This window comes from Aegilops tauschii, unplaced genomic scaffold (assembly GCF_002575655.3).
Source record: "Aegilops tauschii subsp. strangulata cultivar AL8/78 unplaced genomic scaffold, Aet v6.0 ptg000261l_subseq_110980:251851_obj, whole genome shotgun sequence".
NCBI lineage: Eukaryota > Viridiplantae > Streptophyta > Magnoliopsida > Poales > Poaceae > Aegilops > Aegilops tauschii.
In genome coordinates, this window is record NW_027332533.1 from 97,404 (window position 1) to 117,657 (window position 20,254).

At 48.5% G+C, this 20,254-nt stretch overlaps 1 long non-coding RNA gene across 1 annotated transcript; it reads left to right on the forward strand.

Moving 5' to 3' along the window:
- The first annotated feature begins 1,380 nt into the window (after nt 1–1,380).
- Nucleotides 1,381–4,634, forward strand: LOC141028626 (uncharacterized). The gene is made up of 2 exons (XR_012190851.1): nt 1,381–3,322; nt 3,397–4,634. It is a non-coding gene; the product is annotated as an uncharacterized lncRNA (long non-coding RNA).
- Nucleotides 4,635–20,254: the final 15,620 nt, after the last annotated feature.

Sequence of the window (20,254 nt, forward strand, 5' to 3'; positions counted from 1 at the left end):
CGACGACGCGGCGCTGCAGGATCGAAGGAGGACGAACCCCATACAACAACGACGAACGAATATAATCTTCTTAGGAGATCGGACCCCACCAGCGTACCAGTTTTTATTACTTATTATAAAAAAATCGTGTATGGGCTGGACTAAGAGGGTGTTTCTTTCTAGGGACTTATTGGTTTAGGGACTTAAAAAAGTCCCTATAAGTTCCATCTAAACCAAATGGGAGGGACTTATAGGAACTTAAAGTGGGCATTTGAGACTTATGAAATAAGACTCTCAAGGAGGGACTTATAGGGACTTATAGTTGTAATATGGTCTTATAGAGACTTATAAGTCCCAGGAACCAAATAGGTAGGGACTTTTTAAGAACTTCGGACTTATAAGTTGGGACTAAAAAAAGTCCTAGGACTTATGAACCAAACAGGGCCTAAAGCAGGCCCAAGTCTGCCATCGTGCTACCACGGAGGCAAAAACGAATTGTTCCATTAGTACCACATCGGTTAATTCCAAAACGTAATCGTAAAAGCGTAATACAATTGGACGAAAGCGTATTGTGACGATGAACCCATGGAGTCAATCCATGCTTTATTATTATTAGGGATAGACTAGCAAAATATACACATGCCACTGGACAATTGATCAACCCGCAGAAGTGTTCTATCCTCTTTGGTGAGCATTGTCGTGTGGATGACCGGGAAGCTGTTATTCAGGTTTTGGAGGTGCAACAACATAGTTTTGAGGAATGCTACCTGGGTCTTCCTACTCCAAGGGGCCGCATGTCTAAGGATAGGTTCCAAAACTTGCAGCAAAAGTACATCAAGAGAATGATTGACTGGGATGGTTGTCAGCTTGCTCAGAGTGGAAGAGAAGTCCTCATAAAATCAATCGCCCAAGCGATCCCCACATATATTATGAGTGTGTTTAAACTACCGGCGTCCACTTGTGAGGACCTCATGAGAATGATACGAAATTTCTTTTGGGGAGTTGATAAGGGGAAGAGAAAGATGCATTGGCGTGCTTGGATCCATTTGATAAAACCAAAGGTGCAAGGAGGACTTGGCTTCCGCAACCTACGCCTTTTTAACCAAGCTGTGCTCGCTCGCCAAGCATGGCGGCTCTTGACCAATCCGGAGAGTCTGTGTGCTCGTCTTTTGAAAGCGAGGTACTACCCGAATGGAAGCTTGGAAGATACGGTTTTCTCAGGAGGAGCTTCGGCGACTTGGCAGACAGTTGAACATGGGCTGCAACCAGTGGCGGATCTTGAGCCGAAATTATGGGGGGGCCATGGGCTAGAGGGGGGGTGGCAAACATAACTATTTTAGCAGATTTTTAATGGAAAATATGCCTAACACAAAGGACTATATACATGTTTTCTTGTGAGCTTGGGGGGGCATGGCCCAGGTTGGCCCCATGTAGCTCCGCCACTGGCTGCAACTTCTCAAGTCTGGCTTAGTATGGTGCGTGGGGAACGGCAGGTCCATTAGAATTTGGAGAGACCGATGGATTCCACGGAATGGGGGAGGATGACCGGTGACACCACAAGGCCGAAGCCGTCTCCGCCGGGTGTCTGAGTTATTGGATAATCATGGTGGTTGGCGTATGGACGTTATTCATGACACGTTCCTTCCGGTGGATGCAGAAGAGATTGCCAAAATTCGAACTTCACCTCGTATGGGTGAGGATCTTCTTGCGTGGGGACCGGAGCAGAATGGTTGCTTCACAGTACGGAGTGCTTACCGACTTGCTCTGGAGGATCATCTTCGATCCTCTTCAGTCGCGGCGGGCAGGGCACCGGATGGGCGACGAGCCGTCTGGGCTTCTATATGGAGGTGCCCTGCTCCTCCTAAGGTTCGCACCTTCACTTGGCGTGTGATCACAGATTGTCTACCAACATGGGTTAATAAAAAACGGCGTAGTTTGGAAGTCCTTGACGACTGCCCCCTCTGCGCGTTGGAGCCGGAGGACACGTTTCATGTATTTTGCAGATGTCCTAGAGCGGTGGCACTTTGGCAAGCGATGGCAGAACAGTGGCGGATCCCCCTGCCAGCGTCGTTTGAATGGACGGGCCCTGAGTAGCTTGCCCAAACGTTTTGCGACCTGCGGGACACTGAGAGATTGGAGCTCATGATGACATTATGGCGTTGCTGGCACGTTCGCAACGAGATAACACACCATAAGCAGCCCCCCCCCCCAGTTGAAGCATCCAAGAGGTATCTTCTAAGCTACATGGACTCACTAATTGGTGTGCAGAACAACCCAGGTACGGATCCAGTTAAAGGAAAGCAAGTTGTGGATGTGGTGACTCCCAACAAGCCATTACCGCATGCTCAGCCCATCAATGGTGCCCCACCTAGGTGGTCTCCTCCGGCTCAAGGATGGGCAAAATTGAACGTTGACAGATCGTTCTGTGCCACATCGGGAACTGGGGGGTGGGCATGATTCTGCGCGGCTCCATCGGTGACATCATTTTCTCATCCTGTAGAAAGTTGCACACATGTACAGAACCATTGGAGGCTGAGCTCTCAGCTTGCATGGAGGGCATCAACCTCGCCCTGCAATGGACGGTGATACCGATAGAAGTAGAGACGGGCTGCCTTGTCGCTCTTAACATGATTAATGGGCCGGACAGAGACCGGTCTCGCTATACCATGTTGGTTGACCAAATTCAAAGGCTTTTGAGGGAAGGGAGGATGTTCAAGCTAACTCATATTCGTAGGGAACAGAATGGTGCAAGCTATTATCTGGCCTCCTTTGGACGGATAGAAGGTCGCATTGTGGTGTGGTTGGGTTCGGGACCAGGAGACGCCCCTGATATTTGTAAGAATGACTTATGTCCTGACTGATGAAATAAAATCTTCCTTTCACCCGCAAAAAAAAAAAAAATAGAGAGATGCACCATGCATATCTATCCGGCTATCTATCCTTGCTTTTTATGTAGGAAAATAATGAAAACTTACCAACGGCATGGCGGCTGTGTCGAGCGGCCAGTATGCCACAAGAATTACAATACGTGTCGTTCCATCGAACCCTCATTTGACCGGATTAGTCTGAATCAGATCGACAGAAAGTAAGTACCACCGAAAAACTACACAAGCCGAGCACTCATTCTCTTCCTCTCCCTCATTCCCTCCGCCCTCGCGTCGTCCCCAGAAAAGTACACTGGCCGAGCCCCAAATCGTGTCGCCGGTACCCCCTTCTCAGCCTTCCTGCCTTCCCTCGCCGTCGCCAGTGTAGGGCCGTCGGGCTAAGCCCGGTTGGCGGACAGCGGCATCGGGTTTTCTCTGCAGCGGCGGGATCTCGTGGTGGGGAGGCGGGCTCGGCCCAGGTAAGCTTCGGCTCATGCTTTCTTTGTGATTTGTGGCGTTCGACTCAAATCAATCTGCTTGTTCTTCAATTCAGGGAGAGAGGTGGTGGTCATGAAGTTAGTTCCCCGGTGTTGCTTGATCCCCCATTTGGAGCCCGAAGTTTATTGTCAGATGTATATGTACAGATGTCCTGTGCGCGTGGCCAGGTGTTTCTTCGGAACGGATGTGATCTTTACATCTGCCTCATACTCTGCATCTCTGTTCACTGATTGGTCGCTTATTGAATCATCAGTGGGTACGTATATGAATCACTGAGAGTAGGTGTAAATAAGCGATGTGGGATTATTATTTAGCCGAACAAGCATTGGAGAGAATCATATTATTTTTTCGGCATGGTGGACCACATGCATGCAAGGTCCAGATCATCAAAAAATAAACATACATGTATGGCCCAAAGCCTGACATACATGTAGGGCCCAAAGCCTGACGATCAGGGCGTTTCTTAGGTTGGGCGATGTTTTCTCAACGCCCGCAGGAACGCAAGAATTTTAACGACGAAAGTTTTGACGGACGGATGAAATTAGTATCACCTTTTGTCTATACAAATCGTAAAAGCGTATTATGACATGAGAAGAAAGTGTATTGTGACGCTGAACCCGACAAAGTCAATCGGTGCTTTATTATTACTAGCATAAATGCCCGTGCGTTGCAACGGGAGACAAAAAACCCACTTTAATAATGCAATGGCTCACATCATGAACCGTGATGATATCAACAAACTCCTTGAAATCCTCCACATTGTCACATGAGAAACAACATAATATGAGAAACGTTTTACAAAGATCACACATCTTTCTATGATATAACAGAGAAAGGTGCGGAGTTTGAGAAACAACATAATATGAGGAGCATTTTACAAAGATCACACATCTTTCTATGATATAACAGAGAAAAGTGCGGTTTGAGTTGCACAAAGTAGGGACTCCGAGTCCGATTCCTTGTACTTTGATGACGGGTGCTAGTGAGTTGATCAGAAAAATAAGAGTAAAGATGTTTTCTGTTCTCAGAAAAGTATAGCATGACCAACAAAAAATGAACACCTTTTTATTGTGATTTAGACTTTTTTTGCATGTGTTATACGTAATATTTTTCTCTTGAGTTAAAAATTTCGGTACGTCAAATATTAGTATTACAACGTCATATCTTAGTTCTTGACGTCAACAGTTCTGATATAAACAAGTGGTTCAACTGTGGCATATGCACCTAAACAAAACACCTACCAATTCAGTTACAAACGAAGCGTTTCAACAAATTTAGACACAAAAGAAGAAATTCATCGGCCTCGACCATGTAGGTAAATCATGATATTTTTGCACCAGACCGTCTGATCTGGTAGACCGGTCGCACATGTGATGATGATCCGATTGCATGGCCCTGTCATGTCCGCCGTGGGTGATGTTGTGTAAGCCGTGCGTTCGCACATCACATTAATTTTTTGAATAACTCCCCCCGCAAAAAATATTTTTTTGAATAACTCAAAATCATGATTGGCCACGATCTAAGTTTTTCTCCAGTGCAAAGACATCTAATTTTGTATATGCTCATGTTTTTCTTTGTATGTGCTCAAGTCTCAACTTGCATGTTCCATAAAAAAATTGTACGCATGTTTTTTTATATATATCTAACTCATAATGGAGTGTGGCGTAGTCCTCAATCATCATGGCCGATCCCTTTGTTTTCTGCCTCATCTTCCACACGCACATGAAAGTTTCCTTCTCTCATTCCCGGTCATGATTTAATTCCTCATTCCTTGTTTGGTTTTTAATCACATCTGAAATCCCTTGTTCTTTCCTTATTATCTCAATTCCTCTTTCTTTCCTTATATTCTCTCAATGCCTCTTTCCTTCCTTATTCTCATTCCTTGTTTGATTTTTAATCACATCTGAAATCTCTCGTTCTTTACTTATTATCTCAATCCCTCTCTTTCTTTCCTTATATTCTCTCAATGCCTCTTTCCTTCCTTATTATGAGACGTCTGATTTCCTCCATAATGATTCCTGAGATGGCTCCTCGATATCCAAAAGAAAATCAAGACGTATATAAATTAGGAAAAATAGATCTAAGGGAGCGATGTGGGTCTATTTAATAGGATAATCAACATTGTATTCTCATATCTTGCAATCCAGCTTAGTCCAGATTTTTTTTTGCGTCGGCCGCCTGGGATTATTTGACAGGTGCGAAACCTTTTCTCTCAAACACGAAAACATCCTAGCTCAACTGGCGACGGCTTGGCATGTTAGGTCTGGTGGTTTTGAGTTCTATCCCACCGAAGAACAGTTTTTTTCTGCCTTGGATCGTTGACGGAGGATGAAATCATCATAATGATGGACGAAACTACAGACGGTTCCTCGAATTAGTACCACCTCGTGTGTTTTAAATTCAAACTGAAAGCATAAATTCATGGGAAGAAACATATTGTGACGGTGAACCCGACAAAGTCAATCCGTGCTTTATTATTATTAGGGAAAGATTATTATTATTATTATTATTATTATTATTATTATTATTATTATTATTATTTGGGAAAGAGGAAAGATATATATAATACTAGCAAAAAGACCCGTGCGTTGCAACGGAAGGAAAAAACTTCACGCAGGCCTATAACCATATAAGCATTGCTCAAGTCCCCCCTCCTGTCCATGTTCTCTATTTTAACATGACATCTCACCCATGTCGTCACTTGTCGTCCTTCCGCCTTCACAAACAATGACCCCGGTGTTCACCTAATCTATTTTTTTATCGGCGGTGTTCACCAAATCACAATGGGCCCGAGCATGGTCAATCCCAATGCGATGTCCCTGCAAAAAAAAAAGAAATCCCAATGCGATGAACTCAGCCACCGCACGTCGCATTGTACCATGCCAGCGCAAGGGAACGTTAAAAACTCAGCCTGTGCACTGTAGCGACCAGACCTCAAATGGCCTGTGCTGCTGTGCACCAGTGTCATCCCTGGATCAGTAATGCTGACACGCACAGTACAAATGGAGGATTTATAACAGAGTAGCAATCACACACTTATTACATCGAATATCTCCAAAGAGATTAAGTATGATAAACATGGCTTAAGGCCATCTAATAACGATAACAGCGGAAGACTTGGAAGATAAGTGAGTCCATCAACTCCAGCGGCATCACTGAGTATAAGACCACAACCTAAGGCACCTTACTCGTCGTCTGAAAAGTCTGCAACATGAAACGTTGCAGCCCGAAAACGGGTCAGCGCATAGAATATGCTGGCAAAGTAACACATAGAGAGCAATGAACAATAATAATGCTATACTACATGCATATATGGCTGGTGGAAAGCTCTATGGTTACAGTTTTGCGAAAAGCCAATTTTATCCTACTTCAAAGGAATAAATTTTATTTAACTATCATGGTGGTTGAAACGTTGAGAAGGTACCTCCAACTCAATCCCAATTAAGTGTCATCATTAACCCAACAAAATTAATTAATAGTATCACGGTGATGAGATTCAAATGATAATCCAGGTACTAGATACTCAAGTTGTCCATAACCGGGGACACGGCTAATCATGATCAGTTTGTACACTCTGCAGAGGTTTGCGCACTTTTCCCCACAAGACTCGATCGCCTCCGCTTGATTCTCGCACTGCATGATGTTTGAGAAACGGATGACCGAGACACAGTCTTTCAGAAACAATCACTCTCTACTCTGGATGGACCGGTACACCTACTTTCCCCTACATCTGCTAGTCCACCTCTTCAAGAGATCCTGTAACCTACTCAGCTATGCTAGAGCCCATAATAGCTTGTGGCTGCACACGGAAGTTTCTAGCATGAATAATCTTATGATCCCTTTGAGCCTGGGTGGCGGACCTTATACATACAGACAACACTGGGTTCTCCAGGTGCCTCAATCCACCCAGATGTGAGTTTTAGTTGCCACCTTAAGTTGAACCATTATTATCAATCTCACATCTGTCATGAATATCACTCAAACCCAAATCCACGTCTACGAGCATAGCATGGCAATAATAAAAGCAACGTAGAAGTAACTCCCAAGGGTTTGATAATAAAACAGGTAATAGGTACTACCTCAACTACTTCCCAAAACCCACAGTTTATTAGATCCTAATCATGCAATGTTTGAGGAATAGATCTAATGCAATAAAAACTGGGTATGAACGGGGTATGATCAAAGTGTTACTTGCCTTGCTGATGATCCGCAAAACCTAGCGATTCGAAGTAACAAGCGGCACACTCCGGGTACTCTATCGCAAACAAACAAGCATACAATCAGTACTCAACTAATGCACAGGTAAAACTCGAATGAAAGATCCAACCAGAAAGTTCAACTTAAGAACTCCGGTTTGCAAAAAGAATCAACTCGAAAGAAGCAACGAAAGTCAAACGGCGAAAGAAAGAAACTTCGTTTGCTAATCTGGATCTAGGGTAAATTTTACTGTAGCAAAAACTTGTTTGAGTAGATTAATCGGAAAGAGAATTTCGAGACGAAACTCTAGGCGCTTGAATCGCCTGATTCCGATAAACGAGCGAGAAGTTAAACAGATTCGAAAATTCGATCAGGGATCGAATCTGAGAAAATAACGAGAAAATCCGTCGAAAAGAAAAACGGACGAACGGTTAAATAACGGACGTTCTTTAACAGAGAAAAACCGACGAACGCGTTCGTTAAAACGAACGGTTCGGTGAACGCTCGCAAAATAAGAAAACCGAAAAAAACCGATCTAGGGTTTTTTTTTAAAACGAAGGGTTTTTTTTACAAAAAACCGGTCAACAACGAAGACGGCCGGCGGCAGTACCTCGACGGGCGGGCTCCGACGAGGGGCTCCGGCGGCGGGGCTCGGGCGCGAGGGGTGCGGGGCTCGGGGGGGGGGGGGGGGGGGGGGGCTCCGGCGGCGAGGGTCGGCGGCGGCGGCGACGAGGCAAAAGGCGGCGGCGGCGGGCGAGATGCGGGTGGCGGCGGCGATGTCGGCGGCGGCGGCGGTGAGGAAAAAGAGGGGGGTCCTATTTATGGAAGGGGGGGTCCGAGGTGCTTGGGGAAGGGGGCACCCGAGGCGGCGGCGGCGTCGTGTCCCTGGCGGACTCCGGCGGCGGCGGTGTGGGGAGAGAGGAGAGGGGCGACGGGGCGGGCCGTCGGCTGGGCCTTTGGCCCAGTCGGCGCGTGCGCGTTTTTTTTTAAAAGTACCGCGGAAAATATTGCGTAGAAAAATAAATAAAAATCAGAAAAATATGAAATAAATTTTCCCCGTCTAGTTAGAAAATCTAGAATAGGGTGAACATTTTTAAAATCAAAAATAAATAATTTCAAAACATGCAATATTTTTAATGCAATAAAAATTGCAATTAAAATCCAAATAAATTCCAAATAATGTTTTTAACATTTTTCCTCCAGTATTTCAATTGTTTTGGAGAAGTCATATTTTCTCCTCTCGTTTATTTTAAAATGAAATATTTTTCCGGAGAGAAAAATAATTAAAACCAAAATCCTCGTCTTATCATTTGATGAAAATCAAATATGAAAATTCGAGAAAATCCCCAACTCTCTCCGAGGGTCCTTGAGTTGCTTAGGATTTATCGAGGATTTGCCAAAATGCAATAAAACATGATATGCAATGATGATCTATGTATAACATACCAAATTGAAAATTTGGGATGTTACATGCACCTGTACAGGCTAGGATTTAAGTAGTAAACATTCGTTTTTTTGAAATTCATAGGATTTCTTTTATGAAAAAAATATGCACCAAAATCACATCATAGTATCATTATGTGATAGTTTTTTTTGCTGTCATTGCTTTTTTTGATAATGTGATTGTTCCACGTATATGTCACACCAACTTTATGTTGCCATTGTTGCTCTTTTCATGATTAAATTAAAAAGTATCTTATAGAAAAATATTACGAAATTATGTCTTTCTAAGAAATATATGAGGTATTTATGGGTGCGTTGTTCTTGGGTGTGTTCTGAAACCAAATGATAACCTAATGTGAAGAACAGTTTGTTGATAAATTAAAAAAATTAGGTCAAATAATTACAGAATAATAACCCAATAAGAGGGGGAAAAGGTGTGAGAGTTAACACGCTAGTACAGACCATGCAAAGGCACCATCCCCTTTTTTAGGGTAACACAGTTTTATTTATTTATTCAAAGCTCTAAGATATCTGTCAGGAAATGATGCTGTTCCTGGAAATCACGTAAGCATATTCTTGCATCGCCATTGAGCAAGGTCACTGTTTCTTTGCTCTGCCCTTCGGGGAAGTTGGCTCCACGATCTTCAGCGTCTTCGTCACCGTCTCATGGTCGCCAGCCATGTCCTTGCGTCCTCATCGGCATCTCCCTGACATAGTCGCCAGCCATGTCCTTGTTCACGTCTGATACATGCCTTTTCTTCTCTCTCCCTCCACAGGGCCCTTCCAAGTTCTCTTCTCACATTATCTCTCTATATCAAGTCTCGAGGCTGCTTGTTGACTTGTTTAACTCCCCCGTATTTAAATTGGTGAGAATTAGTGCAAAGAAGTGAGGTGGGACTAATTATTTGAGAAGGAACATCAGTTTTCAACATAAGCTTAATGGAGTTCAGTTGGTTGCGTTCTTCTTGATGGAACAGGAGGTCCTGTCTTCGAATCCTACATGAGCACCTTCTTTTCACCTTTTTTTATTTTTATTAAGCGGATCATGGAAGTCCGCTGGGCATATAGGCCCAGCAAAGCGAGGACCAGGTTGCACGGGAAAGGCCCCAGCAAGGCACAAACTGTACTAACGGGGGTTTGAAATTAGTACCACCTCGGATAGCAAAGTAAAATAACGAAAGCGTAAATTCACGGAAAGAAGCGTATTATGATGGTGAACCCGAGAGGCTCAATCCGTGCTTTATTACTAGGGAAAAGATATATAGGGAAAGAAAAGAATACTTTGATAGATTTGTTTCACTACTCTTCACCATAGCCACCGCCTCCAATCAGTCTAACTCAACATCAATGGGTAAATTACTCCACCACAAAGCTAATGAAATCCTTTCCTGCAGCGCAAGAATTTCTATTTCCAAAACATCCTCACTTTCTCCCAGAAATCTGCATGAGCTGGAAATAATAACGCCAAGGTGACACTAGTAGAAAAAGGGGCTTTCGTTCCGGCCTGGCCAGCCCATTAGTCCCGGTTCTTATACGAACCGGGACCAATGGGTGCATTCGTCCCGGTTCGTGAGCCCAGGTGGCCGGCCGGGGCCTCGTGGGCTTTGGTCCCGGTTCATCTGGACCCATTTGTCCCGGTTCTAGGCACGAACCGGGACCAATAGGCCTCGCTCCTGGCCCACATCCATTGGTCCCGGTTCCAGCCACGAACCGGGACAAATGAGTTGCCTATATATAGCCCATCGCCGGCGAGCAGAGCACTCCACACTGCTCTGTTTTTTGCTGGCCGGCGAAGGGAGGGCATTTGGGTGCTCTAGCTCACCTCCTATGCACATGAGGTGTTCGATGAAATGTCTGAGCCACACTAGTTAATATTTCTTCTCTCGAAACTCGACCTCCGAGCTCCATTTTCCCCGAGATTTTTCTAGGTTTAGCGGTCCGTCACGTTCCGTCCCCGTCTTCACCGCTGTCGATCGCCCGCGCCGATCTCGTCGTCGGCACCACCGTGGTGAGCCTCTTGTTCTTATCTTCTTTCTGAAAGAAAAAAATTCTTACTTCAGGTAGATACTTGTCTAATTTTCTTACTTTTATTATTCCTTGTTATTATATAGTGCGATGGTTCTGGTATCCGCCCCCGTCGGCCCTCGTCCTGTCTATGATTCGGATGTGGTATATATTATCTTTTTATAACTATTTGGTTCATTTATTGTTTATGACAATTATGCCGACCAACGTGACATAGATTTTATTTATGTAGGAGGTGGTTGAACCAGAAATTCCAACCGACCCTATTGTCGAGAGGTTAAATTTAGTTGAAGAAGAAAACAATTACTTGAAGGAAAAAATAAAAAAATGAGGAGGAGAAGATGATATTGGAGTTGAATGTTGCGGATGTCGTCGATGATCACAAGATCAAGATGGATGCAATGCGGTTGAGGATTAGAAAGATTAGAAAATATGCCATTCATACCGAGGCTTGGTATCATTATGTCGTTGGATCAATTGTTACCTTAGTTGTGATTATGATCGCATTTGTTGTTGCATTGAGAGGTTTTACATAGTTTCAATGTATGGTTTAACTAGATGCTCTGGAGAGCTATATGTTGTTCAATTTGAACTATGTATGTACTTTGGTTTTAATGTGATGATGAACTACTATTAATTTGGTCACTTATCTATCCATGTTCATTTGTAGTGCTTTTCAATTTCAGGGTCTTATAGCTGAAAAAAATCAGTAAATGCACGAAAAATAACAAATGAAGTCAGAAAGGGTTGAAAATTGATGATGTGACTTTGAATAGTGCATTTTGAACACAGAAAAACTATGGAGTTCAAATAAATTCAAAAAAATGAAATCCCTTTGTAACAGATGAGTTTCCGTATGAAACCCTGATACTTCGAAAGAGATTGTCTGTTTTGTACATGAAGTGCATCCAGTTTTTGCCGTAAGCCTCTCTACTTTCTTGCACATGCTATGTGGGTGAAAGGATGATACCATGCCAACTTTCAACCTTTTCAGAGTTTATTTGTAGTGCTTTTCTTCAGGGTCTTATAGCTGGAAAAAATCAGTAAATGCATGAAAAATAACAAATGAAGTCAGAAAGGGTTGAAAATTGATGATGTGGCTTTGAATGGTGCATTTTGAACACAGAAAAACTATGAAGTTCAAATAAGTTTAAAAAAATGAATTATCGGTTGGTGCCACCAACCGGGACCAAAGGCCGCCGCTTCCCGCCCTTTAGGCTGCCGAAAAGAGACCTTTGGTCCCGGTTGGTGGCACCAACCGGTACTAAAGGGGGGGAATTGGTACCGGTTGGTGGCACGAACCGGTACTAAGGCCCTTGTATATAAGAAAACACTTTGCGTTTTTCACACTCATCTCTGCAGTTGCCCCGGCCCGACGACGCCGCCAGGCTGCCCGAGCTCGCCCCGTCAACGCCGTCGCCGCCCTCTGCCCCGTTGACGCCGCCGCCCCTGCCTCGACCACGCCGCCGTCGGCCCGCCCGACCATGCCGCCGTCGCCCCGCCCCGACCACGCCGCCGCCGCCCCTGCCCCGGCCCGACCATGCCGCCGTCGCCCCTGCCCCGCCCCGACCACGCCGCTGTTGCTCTGCCCCTGCCCCGACAACGCTGGTCAGGCCAGCGCCGCCCACTTCCTCCCTGTTTTTTCCCACATTTATATGATGTTTTTTTCCAGATTATATGTATATGTGTGAGTATATGTATGTGTGTATATATGATTATATGTCCTGTTTTTTTTCAGATTTTTTGTTCATATATATGATGATTTGCTTTTTGCTTTTTTATAAAAATGTATATATGTATGTATGTTCTCTGTGTATATATGTTCATATATATGCAAAAGTTAGATTTTTAGAAAAGTTTTATCTATATATGTTCTCTGATTTAGTACATTTTAGGTTAGTTTCATTTTTAGAAAAGTTTTATATATTTAGGAAGAAGGAAGCGAGAAGGAAGAAGGAGAAGAAGAAGAAAAAGTGTTATATATGCATATTTTTAGAAAAGTTATATATATATATATAAAGTTATATTTTTAGAAAAGTTTTATATATCTAGCTAGGAAGAAGGAAGAAGAAGAAAAAGAAGGAGAGGAAAAACGAAAATAAGAAGAAGAAGAAAGGAGAAGAAGAGGAGAAATAAATAAGAAGAGGAAAAAAGAACAAAATTTCGATATAACCCCCTCCCAGATAACTTCGACATGAGGGGCGGTCGATATATATACCCCCTCTCGACCGTGATAACTTATACCACGGGAGCACCCCCCGGCCCTCTCGCTCGACCAAAACTCTCGAGGACTCCCAAACCCTAGAAAAAAACGATGTCGGTCTCCTACCCCCTCCCGCCGCACCCCTACCCGATCGACAAACTCTCTTGAGGCCACCCAAATTTACCAAGTTAAAAGAGCGTTGTCGTCGAGGCCACCCTGAACCCTTGAAGCGTTATTGAGGCCACCCCAAACCCTTGAAGCGTTGCCGAGGCCACCCGAAACCCTAGAGAAGCGTCGAGGCCAGGCCACTAATATGATTCCTTATTGTGCTGCTAGCTAGTTCTACGTTTGCCACTAATATATTCATCTGTCATGTTTGAATAATAATTGCCATCTTGTAAATATTTGCAGAAACTATGGATCCGCACCCCCGAGACGAAGCAAAAGAAGCGGTGTTGGGGGAGATAATCGCACAAGGAAGTGATGCCGTCTTGTCGTTTCTTAACGACACATGCACCGATGGTCTGGAAAGACAGGATGAAGAAGCAGGCTACGACGATGATCAAACAATGGAGGAGGAAGGACACCGTGATGACGGCTCCGGTGACCGAATCGAGGAGGAAGGACACCGTGATGACGGCTCCGGTGATCGAACGGAGTCCGGCCAGGTATATATATTAATTAATTAAGCATGTGCTGACTGTATAGCTAATTGATGCATTAATTGTTTTTGGTATGTACACATATTAACTCTCTTCTTTTTCTTCTTTTCTAGCCCTCCGGATCGAGCAACACTTCGGTAACGAGACGAGGCCCGAAGAGAAAGTTGCGCACGGATGAAACATACACGATCATCGAAATTGATCGCGCTGGCCAACCGATTGAACCCCTCCGGACCAAGCAAAAATTTAATGCTCAGTGCGGGGTTCTAGTTAGGGACATGATTCCGATCAGCATCGAGCAATGGTTGAATCCTAAGGACATAGACTCTTAGGTGTCTTATGTCAGCGATAGGCAGAAAGCTGATCTTTGGACCGCGCTGCAGGAAAATTTCACCTTCCCGCCAGAGGAAGATCCGGAGAATCCAGTTAAAAAGCCAATGATCAAGGCTTATGCTCTTAGGAAGATGGCTGGGCTATTCAGGAGGTGGAAGAATGAGCTGAAATCATCGTTTGTCAACCAAGACAAGACTCCAGAATTCATCGGCCGATTTGAGAAGATCAAAGATCAGTGGCCCGCATTTGTCACCAAAAAGAAATCTGAGAGAGCAGCGAAGATGTCAGCGACAAACAAGAAAAATGCTGCAAAGAAGGAGCATCACCATCGCACGGGGTCAGGTGGCTACCTGAAAGCCCGGTCGTTGTGGGACAAGGCTGAGAATGACCTCATTGATAAAGGGATCGAACCAGAGACGCGACACTGGCCAGACCGTTGCAGGACTTGGTTCTTCGGGGTTGGGGGAAAATTGGACCCTATAACAGGGAAGTGCGTTTGGACCAACGAGCAGTTGAACACACCCATCGAGAAGCTTCAGGAGTATATCAAAAAAGCGCAGCAAGGGACGTTCGTTTCGGACAGAGAGAACGACGAGCTCACAGAGGCCCTCGGGAATCTTGAGCGCGGATGAATGGTTTCTCACGCGGCATCCTTACTGTCACCGCCGATGCAAGTCCAAAACGAAGCATCTCGCTTGTGCCGCCCGTGCCTCTTTGGATGATGTGCCGTTTTTGTGCAATTAATTATGCCACCACGATCGGAGGAGAGAAAACGATCGAAGGCATTGTGTACATTGACTACGGCTGCAACGCGGCTATAAAAGGGCACCATTTCCTCATCCCTCTCACACTCATCTCTCAAGCCTCCTCCGCTTCTTCTTTTCGAGCCAAATCCACCACTCGAGCCACCATGCAGTTCCACGGCCCTACCTACCGTCGCCCTCGCACCGTGTCGGAGTGTCGGTGTACAAAAAGAGGGGCGCACTTTTCTACCCCTTTTACCTGTGCACGGGCAGTCGGAGCCGCGACCACGGTCACACCAAGCAGAACAGGGGAGGTGAGCCAAGGTAAGACCGAAGCCCAAGATGATCAGAGCAACACCAAGGCCAAGACCACAAAGAGCAGAGGGACGATGCAGGTTCCCCCAGCAAGACCCTTGCCGGAGCAGCCTCGGTAGCCCCAGCAAGACACTTGCCGAGGCAGCTCGCCCCACACCAACAGAGCGAGCCACCCTTGAGCCCACGGTCTCCAACATCACGTTGGGCCAGGGCTCGGGAGGCACCTCCGTGGTGGTATGCAGATCTTTGTGAAGACAAGGAACACTCAAGGTCGGATGAGGATTAGAAGACGATGACCCTCGGGAAGATCCTTGCTGAGGAAGGCCACCAGACCTCCGGCAAGGTCCTTGCCGGGGACGACAGCGCGCCACGGCAAGACCTTTGCCGGGCCACCCGGCAAGGCCCTCACCAAGGACGTCAGCAGGGTCACCGCCAGGCCCGCACCAACCAAGTTTCCACCGCCGCTCACATGCAGCTGCCAGCCCAACCAGATGGGCAGGCACCTGCGTGGCAACATGCAGCTCACAGGCCAACTCATCGAGCGCCTGCATGGCGGCATGTAGATCTTTGTGAAGGCTCCACCACCGCGCCACCTCAGCTGCCTGCCTGCCTACATGGCACCGCATGCCTCACTGGCCAGGGCGCATGTCGGAGCGAGAAGGAGTGGCGACGGACGGGACGGGCCTCGCCCCCGTCCCCAATAAAGCAAGGGGACACCTAAGCTACACATTAAATGCGTCTTGTCCTGTAATACGAGCGATAAGCTCGCAATACTGTACGCCTTTCCACCTCCTGTATGCCACTGTGGCAGCCCCTTTCGCCTATAAAAGGAGGCCCATGGCATACTGCAGAAGGATTCGGCTCTTTCGGACCACGCACTCACCACAGCTAGTTTATGAGCTCAAGAACTCTCTGAAATACACCCACCAAAGCAGGACTAGGGTTCTACGCATCCTTGCGGCCCGAACCTGGGTAAACGATCCTTGTGCTGGTTACTAGCCCTGCTCTTCTCGCAACCCCGCGCCCCGGCAACCATAGTAGGGATTCTTGTGATCCCATAGGTGTCGTTCCACACTGACATCTTTGGCGCGCCAGGTAGGGGGCGCAATTGTGAGAATCTGGTCTAGTAGTTAGCCTGGCAGTTCTTCGTCGCCATCGGTCCTAAGAAGAAGACGACCACAGCGATCGGCTCGTTGGGAGCCGAACAGCCCGTACCGGTGCGGACGAGCAGTGGGCCGGTCGCGGACAGGACCCAGGCCGCGGTCCGCGAGCACCAGCATCGCCCTGGCAGTCAGAGCCTGGCGAGCGGCGTCGTTCGCGCACTAGACGACCGGCCGCACGTCGCCAGATCCAAAGACGGAGCTGCCCCCCCTCCCCGCAGGCAGCGCGGGGCCCTCCAGGGGTGTCGTTGTGCCACCTCCGGGCGGCGCAGCGACCTCCAGGACGTCCACACTGGCGACCACTGCGCGCTCTTCCCATGGTGTGCGCGCCGAGCAGTGTCACCACGCTGGTGACCCTGGGCACCGCCGTCGGAAGAGCCCTGTGCGTCATCCGCAAGATGAAGGGGTTCAGCATGCCCGCCGAAGTGCTGGCGAAAATGGCACGCAGCCGCTGGGTCGTAACAGAGCTCCTTCCAACGTAGTTAGAAGTCGAAGCGCGCCGCGATCCACGCAGCTGTCGCCGCCGCCCACGCCAGCAGAAGCTTTAGCGCATGCGCATCTGCTCCTCGACTTCCCTCCTGCTGCGGAGAAGCTTGACGAGTGGAGGGCCACCGTCCGGAGCCTCGTCGCCGTCGCCAACAAAGACGATCCGTGACCGACGGGGCCCTCGGCTCGGTGCTCCACCGAGCCACCACATGCTGGCGCTGGGAGGACCGGGGGAGCTGCTGCCATGGTGCACTCTCCTCCTCCTTGCCAGCCGCCGCGGGCGTCGGCCCGTCATGACGACGCTTGTGATAACATCTCCATAGCGTCGTCCGACACGCGGACCCTCCGCGACCAACGCCAGGTCCTTCGGGAACGAGCTCACGAAGACGCTCGAACCACCGTCGAGCGCCGGCCCGAAACACGTCGCCAGTCAGACAAGCGGGCGGGACACACTATGGACTACCCGACACCGGGGGGCTCCGGCGGCCTACCTTACGAGGTGGGCTGCCCGGCCTTTACTCGTGAGCTGCGGCAGTTCCAGTGGCCGTCCCACCGCATGTTCAAGCCCGACGTCGGCGAGAAGTACACTAGCAAGACCCATCCGTCCGAGTTCCTCAGCATCTACACCATCGCGATGCAGGCTGCTGGAGCTCGCGACGACAAGGTGCTTGCCAACTAGTTCCCGCTGGCGCTGAAGCCCAATGTGATGTCTTGGTTGATGCACTTGCCGGTGGATTCCATTTCTTCCTGGTCGGATCTGTGCCATGAGTTCGTTGGCGCCTTCACAGGAGGCCACCAAGCTCATGGCCAGGCCAGTGATCTGCATATCATTCCCCAGAAGGAAGGGGAAACCCTGCGCAAGTACATCCAGAGATTCAGCCGGGTGTAGTACAACATCCCCGACGTTCATCCCACCGTTGTGATCAGCGCGTTCCACCAGAACGTGCGCAATCGCAAGATGCGCGAAGAGCTGGCGATGACCAAGGTTAAGGATGTGGCCGAGCTCTACGTTCCGGCCGATAGGTGCGCCCGGGCTAAAGAGGGAAGGAAGTACCCCGGCGAAGACGCAGGCGCGGAAACCGACTCTACCGATGAAGACGCCGCTACCCCGACGAAGAAGGGCCGGCGTCGCAACAGGAAACGCAAAGGCAAGGCCGTGCTTGCCATTGAGGGATCTGACGACACCGGTGCCGGCAAGAAGGTCAAGGCAGACGCCCCCGGCAAGGAGATTGCAGGGTGCGCCGCCTGCCGGGCCTTGGCGGCTACCGACAAGCCAGGAAGCTCCGGCAAGCAATACTGCAAGATCCACCACACCAAGGGCCATGACCTCCAGAACTGCCGACAAGTCGAGCTGCTTGCTGAGAAGCAAAAAGTTGAGTACGAGAGGCGGGACAAGGAGAAGGACCAGGACGGTGCTGAGGGATCCGGCAAGAAGAGTGGCGGCCAAGGAAGCCGCCCCTGGCAAGGACAACCAGCAAGAGAGGCCTGCCCGGGGCCGTGACAAGAAACAAGAAGACGATGATCATGACGAGGATGACGAGTCCGGTGAGCAAGGGTTTCAGAAGGCTACGGAGGCCATGTGCGTCGATGGCGGCACCTCGCTGCATACTTCTCACCGCCAGCTCAAGCAGTGGGCGCGTGAGATTACAGCAGCAGAGCCGTTGTTTGACGCTCAGAAGCCACTGAAGTGGTCCAGCACGCCCCTCATCTTTGACGCCGAGGACCACCCTGACCGCACAACCGCGGTCGGGTGTTTGCCATTGTTGGTCTCACCAATGATACGCAACCTCAGGATGAACCTGATCTCACCTGTCGTGATCAAAAGATTGCAAATCCCTGATGGAGACCTAGAGGAAACAGGTACGTTTCAAGGGGTCAATCCGGGGAGGAGCCAGCGGAAGGGGAAGGTCACCCTGCCCGTGACGTTTGGAGGGGAGTTGAACTACAGAACGGAGAGGATCGTCTTCGACGTGGCCGAGATCCCCTTGCCCTACAACGGGATCCTCGGCCGCCCAGCACTAGCCAAGTTCATGGTAGCATCACACTATGCCTACAACATGCTAAAGATGCCCGGGCCATTGACCATCATGTCCGTCCCCTCCGACAAGAAGGACGCGCTGATCTTCGCCGACCAACTCTACCGGGAAGCAGTTGCAGCAGCTGCCGTCAAGGCGCCTGCTCCTGCCGCTGAAGGCCCGGGAGGAAAGAAGAAGCCCGGCAAGACCTCTCGCACCCACTCCGGCAAGCGCACCTCCTCGGAGTGTTGTGCTACCATCGAGGACGTGCCAGAGAGCTCTATCGGCAAAAGCAAGAAATCCAGAGCCGAGCCACCGCAGACCAAGAAGGTGTCCGCCAAGGAGGATGGCACGGGAGGGGCCTTCACCATAGGCTCCACCCTCAACAGCAAATAGGAAGGCGCGCTCGTCACCTTCCTGCGGGCAAATGTCGACGTGTTTGTGTGGCAAGCATCCGACATCCCCGGTGTTCCCAGTGAGGTGATTGAGCACCACCTAGCTGTCTGCCCTCATGCGCGGCCTCTCAAGCAGAAGGTCAGAAAGCAGGCTCTAGAGAGGCAGGAGTTCATCACAGAGGAGATCAGGAAGTTGGAAGCGGTAGGTTTGGTGAGAGGGGTGCTCCACCCGACGTGGTTGGCCAATCCGATAGTGGTGCGCAAGGCGAATGGGAAGTGGAGGCTGTGTATTGATTACACAGATATCAATAAGGCTTGTCCTAAGGACCCCTTCCCGTTGCCGCGCATCGACCAGATTGTTGACTCCATAGCCGGGTGTGATCTGTTATCATTCCTCGATGCCTACTCGGGCTACCACCAGATCTTCATGACAAGAGAGGATGAAGAAAAGACAGCGTTCATCACCCCATGTGGCACGTATTGCTTTTTACGGATGCCTTTCGGGTTGCAGAGTGCTAGCTCAACATTTGCAAGAGCAGTCCAAATTGGTTTTGAACCCCAGCTCCATAGAAATATGGAGGCGTACATGGATGACATAGTAGTCAAAACTAAGGACGGGCCAACTCTTGTGCAAGATCTGGAAGAGACATTTGCCAACCTGCGCAAGATCAACCTCAAGCTGAACCCTGAGAAGTGTGTCTTCGGTGTTCCATCCGGCAAGCTTCTCGGGTTCTTTGTGTCGCAGCGCGGGATCAAGGCAAACCCAGACAAAATCAAGGCTATTGAGCAGATTGAGGCGCCCAAGCGGATCAAGGATGTGCATCGGCTCACCGGCTGCGTTGCCGCCATGAGCCGATTCATCTCCAAGTCTGCCGAGCGCGCCCTTCCTTTCTTCAAAATCTTGAAGAAGACAGGCCCAATGGAATGGACCCCAGA